Here is a 12,500-nt window from a genome sequence, read left to right as displayed (position 1 = left end):
GGACCGGTATTATGGAAATACGAGGGTTCCTGTGGTTGTCTGATGACCCGTGATATCTCCAAAGCTTCTATTGCAGCTTGTATTATCACCGTGACGCGAGTTCTAGAAAGTCAATTGTGTATTACTTTAGTAGTTTTACTTAGCATTTATTAGCCTAGCACAACCTAGTCTACCAGAAGAATGATACTTCTGCTCAGGAAATGCCAGTCGTCATCAACCAATGAATGAAATAAAGAAAAAATACTCACATTCCAATAACGGCACATCAAAGAAGTTTTAGAGCAATAGTTTTGATGATTTGCCGTCTCCGAACATTGGAATCAAATCAAGTTGGTCTTGATGATTAGTATCAAAGTTAAATATCAGTATATGAAAACATATTTTACTGAAAGTTAGGAATCCAAAAAGCAAGGGTTGCTGCACGATGATTATGAATTTTCGGCGAAATCAAGAGAAATTATTAAACCCAAAACATCTGTTACACAGGCTACACCTGCGTATACTCTCTGAACACATGCTACATCACGGTGCTTCAGCTTTCGGACGGATGTTCTCCAGTAAACAGTCAATATTGAACGCTGGTGTGGAGTGTGGTATCGTAACCTCACACGGTGGGGCACTAAAAAACTGTCTGGAAAGATTGACTTTTGGATATAGTTAATTGGAAACTGAATAATAAGCGCAAAGGCACCTAAAGTGATTTTAACGCTCCGGCAGTCGAAGCTAAAGCGGCTTCGTTCGACCATTTCTTGTATTGTTTACTAAGTCAGTGAAGTGTGCGCTGTTCTTCTTCCGTCAAACTTCAGCGTGTGGTCCTCATAATACCCAATAAGAAAAATCTACGAAAATGATATCTATTACCTTAAAAATAAAATCATTTATGGTCCCAAACATTCGTTTCAAAGCTAAAATTCGAGTTATCATTTTCTTGTGATGCAACAGCCTGCGACATTTCGTAAGCAATCCATGGAAACAGGCTTATGCATAATCTTAAAACTTTCATTTGAAATTAATACGTCAGTGAAAGAGTAACACAAACACCAGGTTTTTTTTTATGCGAAACGAAAAGTATTCTTAACGCAATTGGGTAAACGAGAGCTTCGCGATTTTCAAGAAGCAGCGAATCACTTCAATTTGTAGGTGTTGAAGGTCTTTCTCTGTGCGATTTTTTAAAATCTGAAATGCTGGAACCTTTGGATGGGCTTTGATGAAAATTAGAATATAAGACTGCAGGTGTTTAGCTTTTCCTCGTTTGGTAAACACTAAAGATTTTGTGGTCCCTTTTATCTATGGACTTATATTTTTACACCTGTGTTGTATATCTTATGTGGTTCTTTACAAACATTATAATTTTTCTATAACAAAAGCTTTTAATAGCAAGTTATAAGCAAGAATTAGTTTCTCAACTTTTAGCATCTAAATAATCACGTACTTTCAGCGCATATCTATGCAGATGAAATGGTGGCCTTTCTCATCATATTACTAATCTATGAATGTTTTGTTCTTTATGGCATTATCCGTTAAAACTTTTATGTTTTGCAATGTAATCAAAGGCCTAAAATGTTATTTCTAAATTTTCAATCTCATTCAATTCTTGTTTCATTTCCTTCTAAGAACCTTAGATCCATCCTCTTTCTGGGTCGGTTCAATTCCAAAATCTGATGAAATATATTAAATTCATATTCACCGATTTACCCTACATTCTCCTCGAGGTTTTCATTACAAAGCTGCATTTTTACACATAAAAGAGACACTTATATATACTACTAAGTCTACCGGCAATAGAACAACAAGTAAACTTTGTAATAAAAACTTAATAACACATGGATACAGACCATGAATGGTGATATATCGCATGTAGTTTTGCGTTTCTTTAGTAAGCAGAAATATGCAAACTAACCATTACATGAAACGTTATTCACGTTTCAGAACATTACAAAATCACACTGAAAGGAGATTGCTCTTTCAGTGACACGTGCACGCTCGATTATTTATAATTTTTGTTATATCGCTGTAAATTCATCCTCTCGATGTTTGCCGACTCTTCAAGCAACACTAACCTCGAATTTTGATAAGTTTTGGTACAGGCATTCAGTAAATGGTATAATTTACGAGTTCCATATATCAAAAGAGAATATAGCAAATCGTCAGATGCACTCTCTCTCTCTCTCTCTCTCTCTCTCTCTCTCTCTCTCTCTCTCTCTCTCTCTCTCTCTCTCTCTCTCTCTCTCTGCACACGCACAGACAAACATCTCCCCTATATAATAAAGTGTGTGACTATTTATATATAAATATATATGTATATATATATATATATATATATATATATATATATATATATATATATATATATATAATATATATATAAATATATATAAATATACATATATAAATATACACACACACACACACATATATATATATATATATATATATATATATATATATATATATATATATATATATATATGTGTGTGTGTGTGTGTATATATATATATATATATATATATATATATATATATATATATATGTGTGTGTGTGTATATATATATATATATATATATATATATGTGTGTGTGTGTGTGTGTATATATATATATATATATATATATATATGTGTGTGTATATATATATATATATATATATATATATATATATATATATATATATATATATATATATATAATATTATTACTTGCTAAGCTACAACCCTAGTTGGAAAACAGGATGCTATAAGCCCAGGGGCTCAAATGTGGAAAATAGCCCAGTAAGGAAAGGAAATAAGGAAAAATAAAATATTCTAAGAACAGTAACAGCATTTAAATAAAAATTTCCTCCTTGCACACATGGCACCCACCATTATTATTATTATTATTATTATTATTATTATTATTATTATTATTATTATTATTATTATTATTATTATTAACTGCTAAGCTTCTATCTTAGTTGGAAAAGCAGGATGCTATAAGCCCAGGGACTCCAACAAGGAAAATAGCCCAGTGAGAAAAAAAAAAGGAAAAATAAAATATTTTAAGAACAGTAACATTAAAATAAATATCTCCTATATAAACTATAAAAACTAACAAAACAAAACGTTCAATGACATTTTAAAATTCTGTATGTCATCATATTCTTTTCTTCTTACAGTACACTTCCTGCACGAAAAGTTAGATTCATCAGCTTGAAGTTTTTTTTTTTTTTTTTTTTTCACTTGCGCCCCAATGTCCACACTTCACACCTCTATAAAAGAGAGATGGCTCATTAATCCCTTCAAACATTATCACCTTGGTTTTAACAGACAATCCAAGTCTGTTTCCAGTCTTCTGAACAAACCTGCTTCCTTCCTTTCTTCACTTATACTTTGACTAATTCCTTTTCATATCTTACCATAAGCTATTTCATTGACTCCCAAATACAAGCAAAATAGCCTTTTTTATTTTTGTACCATTTTCTTGATTTCCTTTTACCCTTGCAACTTTTCTCTTGGTCACATTTATTCTCAACTCTAACATTTTGCAAACACTTATAAACTATCTTCATTAGTTTTTGCAGTTCCTCTTCACTGCCTCCATTCCTCTCAGTATCCTCTGCAAATATCAATCCCACCTCACTCCATTCACACCTCATTTCCTTATCCCATGTCCTCATGCCTACATCTTTCATTCTCACTATAATCTCTAGCATCACTAAATCTATACAAATATTGAAATAATAGAAATCATAACCACTTTTACACATGCCTATATATTCCAACACAAGCTTTACGACCATCTGAAAACTTTCATTTGCTCTTAAAGACTTATGTTCTATAAAGACTTATGTTCTATACTATATAATCTTAATACCTGTCACATTGCCTAGCTAGCTATGTTTTTTCAAGGCTCACGTATGTCATATGCAGTTTTTTGACCTGGCTATCAAAATTTTCACTTGATAAGTTTCATTTGAAATACTGGAACATCACACCCTTCTCCTTGTCTAATCCAACACTTTTCTCTCTCTATTAGTCCTTCTGATACATGCCTTACCTTCTTGATGAAAATATTTACCATACACTTCTATGGTACTTAATAATGTTATACTACCATGATTCCTACACCAATACGATTATAAAAGCTTTCTCTGTCCAGGCATACCCTACAAGCCCTAGTCAGCCACTTCATTCCGCCATCATCTCTGCCAATCTTGAATTACTCAACTCTGCCTTTCACCTATCCTTTACATTCAATAACCTTTTTCACTGCATTTACTTCTCTGAATAAAAACATTTTATTCTTGCTAAAGTTCTATTTTTTAACACCCTCTTGTTTTTACTAATTGTCTTCTTTTATCGTCTCACTTTTGTCATGACTACCCTATCCATCCTCTTGGATGCCTGCAACTAATCTTCCCTTCTATCAGCAATTGCCCTGCAAATAATATCTTTTTATTTTCACCAATACACCTTATTTTTCCTCACCCCATGACTCAATATCTTTTCTTACCCTACTGTACTTATTCCCCCTTGGAAATCTTACTAATTCCAAATCTAATTCTTCCATCTTTTCCTTTACCTATATTCAACAGTTCACCAATTTTCTCCATATGTACTCCCCTTACTTATCCATTCACTGACCATACACAATTATCACTGCAATGTTTACCCCTAGAACACTCAGCATTTTTACAAATTCCAAAAGTCTTTCTTCAACTTTCATCTACCAAAGACACAACCCTTTGTTGTTCCTCTTCCTGGATGCACTGTCCTTGCAAATTTTTTTTCTAAGTGCCATAACCTTCAGGTTTCTCTCTATTAAACAAATCAGCTACCTTACAATTCTTGTAATTTACATCATATTATGCACATTCAAAACCACATGCTAACAGCTAATTAGCCTCTTTTCATCACACAGAATAACTTATTTTCTTATACCAGCATCCCATAGTAAAAGGAAAATTCTCATAACCTCTCGAAGAAGAGGATCATCTGTCATTTAGGGGGAATTTCCTCAGCTGAAAGGTCCATAACCCTTTACCAGACACTATTCTGCCTTGGGCCATAATATTGCTGTACCCCAAACCATTGGTACTGCCTATCTCCTTTGTAATAGTTGCAATGCTCCTTGTTGTAAAGTAATGTAATCTTTTATCAATCATATCCTCGATTTGCCGTCATTTGCTATTTCACTCCAATTCAAACAACCAAGAGATGTATTTTCCTGTTAATTATTTAGATAGATATTCTCACACATGCATATGCAAGCACACACCGATTCAACTCTTCCCACCCCTTCCGCCCTTCCTGACTACAACATGGAAGCTTCGTCCGGTTAGAGACAGAAAAGTCTTACGTCTGGCAATGCAACTGAGCGTGTCAGGAAGTATATGTACACACACACACACACATCATATATATACATATACACATACATATACATATATGTATATATATACATATACATATACATATACATATATGTATATATATATACATATATGTCTAGGTATACATGTATATATATACAGTACATATTTATATATATGTATATATAGAGCCAGGCACGTTGCTCTTTATATTATATATTAGATTACTGTCATTATTATTATTATTATTATTATTATTATTATTATTATTATTATTATTATATGAACCCCTTTTGGCATATCCCATACTACTACTACAGCCAACTGATACATCTACACAGAAATTTCATCTTAAACAATCTCTCTCTCTCTCTCTCTCTCTCTCTCTCTCTCTCTCTCTCTCTCTCTCTCTCTCTCTCTCTCTCTCTCTCTATATATATATATATATATATATATATATATATATATATATATATATATACATACACACACACACACACACACACACACACACACATATATATATATATATATATATATATATATATATATATATATATATATATATATAATCACATGCATGCATGCTCAATGATACTGTCTTGAGCCAAGACAACACAAAGAGCATTAATGGTGGTAACATACCAGACTACAGTTGTTTTTGTGTTGGGTACGTTATCACACATGATTCGGTTATCAAAGCGTTACGAGACAAACAATAAGGCGTAGTGGGTCGGGTAGACAAAGGTGGATCGTAAACTATATAAGAAAAATACTGTCTTGTGGCGTATTGGTACGCAAAGTTAAAGTTTGGTATAATTTACAGTGAATGGAAATTAAGTGATGCGTATACAGGGAATAATAGCTTTTATTAATATGCCTCATTTAATGCGTACTATAATAGATACTCATGAACTTATTTGCAATGTTATGAAAATCTTGAAAATAACAGTAACTTGAAAATATTCACAGCAAGAGTAATGAAAATAATGATGAGGATAGTGATTAAAATCAATCTAAAATGGACAACGAAAAGTAAAAAATAATAATGATAAAATACTGATTTGGAGGTTTCTCGTCATAAGAGAACCAACCCTATTTAAGATAATCGATGTTTTATCACTATTTGATATGGGGCATTGTAAAAACTATCTTTACTAAGCGAGATGACTTCCATGTCAACATTACTCTACTGGTCTTCTTTACGAATGAACACCTTTCCGATGCCCACAATATGGAACTGGTCTTGATTGTATCTCTTTTGCATCATAATTATCAATTGGACTCATAAAGGACGTTAACATTTTTAATTAACCACCACGAGGATCTTGAGTTATGCCTTACCTGATAAAGAAATCACATAATTAGGTAATTTGTTTCTCCAATTCCTCCTGGTGTGACTATTCTACATCTCACAAAGTCATTTCCAATGAAAGGTCATTGCATCCGAACTTTCTTTTCCAACCAAAGCCCACTCTAACACCGCTCTGTCTTTTCCAGTCAAAGACTACAACATGGCTCGGTCTTTTCCAGTTATGTTTAAAGGTTAAGGTCAGCTATGAGCAGAGGCCAATGACCGAACTGTTTATTGAACGACCACATATCCTTATGGTCAGTGCCTAAGTCTATCTCCACCCAAGCTAGGATCAAGGAGGGCCAGGCAATGACTGATGATGACCCAACAGGTAGACCTATAGGCCCCTGGCTCCCTCAAATCCCAGATCCCAAGCTCAAAGTGCCGCTGCTGTTGTGAACACTTGGTGTAAACTTTTTAGACCTGGGAGTAGGGCCTCAACTTCCGATCCCCGAAACATAGGGACAATTTCCAAATCCTTCAAAAATTGCAATTTTCTAATAGCACTGCAGCGTTTAATTGGCTTAAATGGAATGGAATAAGAAATTTAGGGGCTTGGGGTGCCAATGAATTTACCCGCTTAGACATCACAGCCATTGTCTTATTATCGCTGGTCCTAGCGTATGAGCTTGATCAGCAAAACTGTATTGGTCTTAAAATAGTTTATTTTAATTGTTCATTATTTTTCTTGTATTTTATTTCCTTATTTCTGTTTAAAATGAATGACATGACATGTTAGCATCTTCGAATATTCATTTCTATGAGGTTATAAACTAATGTCTTATTTCATCCTATTTTAAGATAGGTCAGGGACAGTCCGAAATGATTCATTCACATCATGCTGACTCTCTCTCTCTCTCTCTCTCCTCTCTCTCTCTCTCTCTCTCTCTCTCTCTCTCTCTCTCTCTCTCTCTCTCTAACACACGTATTTCTATAGAATATATGAATATAATTACATATGATAATATGTATGCAGTACACATACACACATACACCCACATATATGTATATATATATATATATATATATATATATATATATATATATATATATATATATATATATATGTGTGTGTGTGTGTGTGTGTGTGTGTGTGTGTGTGTTATTAAGATAATGACTGTAATAACAAATACATTTACGATCTAATAACACTAATTAAAAGATGAGTCTGCTCAGCTGTCTACCCATCTAATGCTGAGCGCAAATATTTTCGTGGTAATCTCTGGTCATGACTAAAAATATTTCTATTTAATTTCTATATAAACTTGGTATTATTACAAAAACAAGAAACCGCATAGGATACCATATGATTACTCAGCAGTGATTCGGTAATACTCGTAAAACACATTTCATTTACAAGTGGGACTTCATAAATATAAAGACTTGGTACTGCATGGTACAGCGTGTGCCCATGTCAGAGGGCAAGTGTGTTTATGTGTCAAAGGGTATACGAAACACGATGTTGACCTTTGGACAATCTCCAACCAACAGACAGAGACTGTGTGACAGCCTAGTGTAACAATTTAAAAGTGTTTCTCAATTCGTTATTGCATATTACTGATTTCTATAATTTGTTCCATTCTCTCCCTACCCCTTGCAGCTTGGTAATCTCTAGACAGCGAATACTGTCGTCAAAAATAAGTGCAAAAGAAAGATATTATATTTTGGTGACTCACAAATGACAAAGAAACGAGTGCCTCTTCAGCCTCAATGATAGTTAGGTCGAATCTATTATCCATGGCTGGAGGGTTACCCACCGGATGATCGGTTCTTCAAATTAAACGTAACGAAAAAAGAAACCCATCGATAACACTCTCATTTGAACGCTCCCGATAACGACAAGAATAAACAAAAGAACGACGACGCGCTCCCGATACGAGACGATCATCCCCAAAGAAGTGCGACTAAGAAGAGCAAAAAATTGTCAACTGGGTGAGCATGATTGCCACCTGGTGGTCGGGGTGAAAATCGAACGACCAATCAGGACTGCAGCAGCCGCGCCTCCATCGACCACGTAAGTAAACATGTTATAAGTTAATTTACTTGGAATTAGTATTATCTTTTAATATATTAATATAAATGTTGATGAAAACTCACTATATATTGTACTGGTTAACATGTTATTTGGAAGACATACAATCATCAATACTACACGTGACACTAAAAATGGTTAAACGAATGTAATTTGTATGATTTTGGATGGTTCATAATTACAACGTATAAAAGATCTATTTAGTCAATACAACCATTTAGCTGTACACAATAATGGCAAACATTGACAAAAGTGATAAAACACAATTCACAATAATTTTTGCCGACATTTACACGAATTTATTTACATGTATAAACTGCGTTTAAACAATTACAAATATAGTTCATCATCTACATAACGATTAATATCATATGAACCAAATCACATTGTCCAGTTTTAATAATACATCGCAATTATGCATATACAGAGGGTACAAGAAATAAGTCACATAAATGCAAAACAAAAAAGGGATTTGGTAAGAAAATGGGAGGACCCTAGCTCTTGAGTGATGGATTAATATTTTATATATACATATATATATATATATATATATCTATATATATATATATATATATATATATATATATATATATATATATATATAATGTGTGAGAGTGTGTATAATATATGCAGTCCTTAAGATAATTAGAGCTGCACAAGACAGCCAGGATGCCAAGAAATGAAAATTCAAATGATATCCTGACAACCGGGCGGGAGCCAATCGACCAACTTCAAAGGATAATATTTCTCAGATATGGAAGAGGAAGAGGTGTAGATGACCACCCTAAGGCTGCAGCTGAGGCGGCTGAGGGGATGCTCCCATAGCCAACTCACATCCAATGCTAGAAACACTCAAGCTGACAACACTGGAAGCAGGAACAGAAGGTGACACTTCTGCCAAGATAAACCAACCAGGCAAAGGAGTCAGGACTCCACAGAAAGAGGTGCATAGCCGAGGATGAGAAGCTGCAGTCATAGAACCGACAACTAATAAGGCAGTAGAGGAAGACCCCAAGGGGTACCAGCTCTCCACCTGGATAGGGTTAGGTAATAGGAAAAACTGTGCAGGCAATCCTAGCCTACCTAGCAGATACGGGAAAACTCAAATGCTACGGCAAGAAGACTAGACAAAAGGAACTACAGTCTCCAGGACAGTAAGAGTATGGGCTAACCAGGAACGGGCAGTGAGACCACCCAAGAGTGGTCTCTAAGGTGCCAAAGAGAATTAATCCATGGAAGGACTAAAAATCTCGTCCACCTAGGGCCAGACTAGATAGCCGCCTACAAGCTATTCCGTCCACATATAGCAATGAAGGATACTTCAGTCGCTAGGGAATTGGACTGGGAGGGGAACAAGGTTCCAGAGTAGGTAGATGCCCCAGCAAGTAGATGCCCCAGCAGACACAAGGGGGCAGGTGGGAAACTCTGAAATTGATCAGGCGACAGGACAAGAAGGCCTAACTGTAGCATTACTACGAGAATGGCGTTCCAAGGGGTCTGCAATAAGAAAGCACAGAGGTCAAGTCCTCACAACCAGTCATAGCCTACCAAGAAGGGAAACCTAAGAATGGGTAAGGCGGCACAAAGGGAGGTCTACCTGTCGGCATTAGAACAGGGTAGTGAGTTCCAACAGATAGAAAAGGAGTAGACACAAGGAACAAGTTGCCAAGACCCGTGCCGCCTATCCAAACATGCAGTATAAGTGGAATGTGAAAACAGTCACCCTAGGACAATTGTAAAATACTATCCAACACTCCCAGAAGGACCTTCAAGACTGCAGCTCCCTGCTATGATGCATCAATAGCATGGGAGGATAAGCAGCCTCACGAAACCAGCAAGGTTGGGTGAAAGATGGAGATAGTGTACAAGTACATATTCATCAGTCATGGCCGCCAGCCTGAGTAGAGTTAGCCTAACTCAAGACTGATAAAATACGCACATGCAGACACTAGTAAAAGAAGGGGGATACCCTATAATCATACTGCAATTGTAAAAGAATATTATAAAACACATTCTTACAATAAAATGACTAAATAACTAAGCATTTCTGAGCGATTTGGATACATTAGGTGCCGGCGCCGACCACGCGCCAGCCGCAGGCAATAAAAGGTATGCACATCCGAGTAAAAAACAGGTTGGACACGAAATTCCAAAACACACAAGAAAAGGTCACTTAACTAAGTTGATGAGGGAGAAGCCGAAGCATCCATGATCGCAGAATCACTCAAAAGGCTACGAAAACACAGAAAAAAAAACTCCATACAAAAATCAAGATGGCGTCTGCGAAAAGAAATTGTTTTAAGGAAACGTGTTATTGTAGCAAACTGGGATCGAGAGTTGTAACGGCTCTCTCGCTAATGTATCCAATACTATCCCATATCCTTCGAAAAAAGGTTAACTCTATTCGGGGGAAGGATAGCTGTGGCTTGTTTTAAACACGTCCCTGGTGGTATATACGATATCTTTGGGGATATTCGCTCCCGAGATTAAATTTCCGTGATACCCCTACAGGTAAAATTCTCTAGTATATCACTTGCAGAAATATCCCAAGTAGAAAGCTGCCTTTGAGAAATTTCCATCAGTATGACATGGCTTGAACCCAAATATATATATGTACTATATATATATATATATATATATATATATATATATATATATATATATATATATATATATACACACACACACACACACACACACACACACACACACACACACACACACATATATATATATATATATATATATATATATATATATATATATATATATATATATATATATATATATAAACTTAGCCAACCCAGTCTACACTGAAGCTATAAAAGATTTTCTTTCAAATAATTAATCAGCAATAGTAATCATTATTGAGTTGAGACAGACTCAAAATAATCCGAGCATTACAAAATTAGCCAAAATCTAGGAGGTTGGCCGGGGCACCAGCCACCCGTTGAGATACTACCGCTAGAGAGTTATGTGGTCCTTTGACTGGCCAGACAGTACTACATTGAATCCTTCTCTCTGGTTACGATTCGTTTTCACTTTGCCAACAAATACACCGAATAGTCTGGCATATTCTTTACAGATTCTCCTCTGTCCTCTTACGCTTGGCAACACTGATTACCAAACAATTCTTCTTCACCCAAGTGTTTAACTATTCTACTCTAATTGTTCAGTGCCCACTTTCCTCTTGGTAAGGGTGGAAGAGACTCTTTAGCTATAGTAAGCAGCTCTTCTAGGAAAAGGACACTCTAAAATCAAACCCTTGTTCTCTAATCTCGGACAGTGCCATAGCCTCTGTACCATGGTCTTTCACTGTCTTAGGTTAGAGTTCTCTTACTTAAGGGTACACTCGGGCTCACTATTCTATCTGGTTTCTCTTTCTCTTGTTTTGTTAAAAGTTTTTATAGTTTATATAGGAAATATCTATTTAGATGATGTTACTGTTCTTCAAATTTTATTTTTCCTTGTTTCCTTACCTCACTGGGCTATTTTCCCTGTTGGGGCCCCTGGGCTTATAGCATCCTGGTTTTCCAACTAGGGTTGTAGCTTAGCAAGTAATAATAATAATAATAATAATAATAATAATAATAATAATAATAATAATAAACTGCAGAACTTCATATTCATAGTTTCTCGGTAAAAGAAAAACAATATGTAGAACAGTGGTTCCCAACCTTTTTCCGGTCGTTTCCCCCTGCACCCTGCGCAACCCTCCAGATTTCCCCCTTCATGTGTATGAGGGAAAGAGTAGTTGAAACACACTGT

At 35.4% G+C, this 12,500-nt stretch overlaps 1 protein-coding gene across 7 annotated transcripts in view; it reads left to right on the top strand.

Moving 5' to 3' along the window:
* The window catches only part of LOC137646034 (innexin inx2-like), a 183,670-nt gene that overhangs the window by 406 nt on the left and 170,764 nt on the right, over nt 1-12,500 (top strand). For 4 of the 7 annotated variants that reach the window (XM_068379171.1, XM_068379172.1, XM_068379165.1 and 1 more), the window contains exon 2: nt 8,301-8,714. The gene's annotated coding sequence lies outside the window, so the exon portion shown is untranslated. Of the gene's footprint in view, nt 1-557; nt 630-651; nt 1,137-8,300; nt 8,715-12,500 lie in introns of those variants that run through there. The other 3 variants (XM_068379166.1, XM_068379169.1, XM_068379168.1) reach the window with 3 other exon arrangements.

The sequence above is a fragment of the Palaemon carinicauda genome, chromosome 8, assembly GCF_036898095.1.
Source record: "Palaemon carinicauda isolate YSFRI2023 chromosome 8, ASM3689809v2, whole genome shotgun sequence".
In the NCBI taxonomy this organism is placed as follows: Eukaryota; Metazoa; Arthropoda; class Malacostraca; order Decapoda; family Palaemonidae; genus Palaemon; species Palaemon carinicauda.
This window is presented reverse-complemented; position numbering and strand designations above follow the sequence as displayed.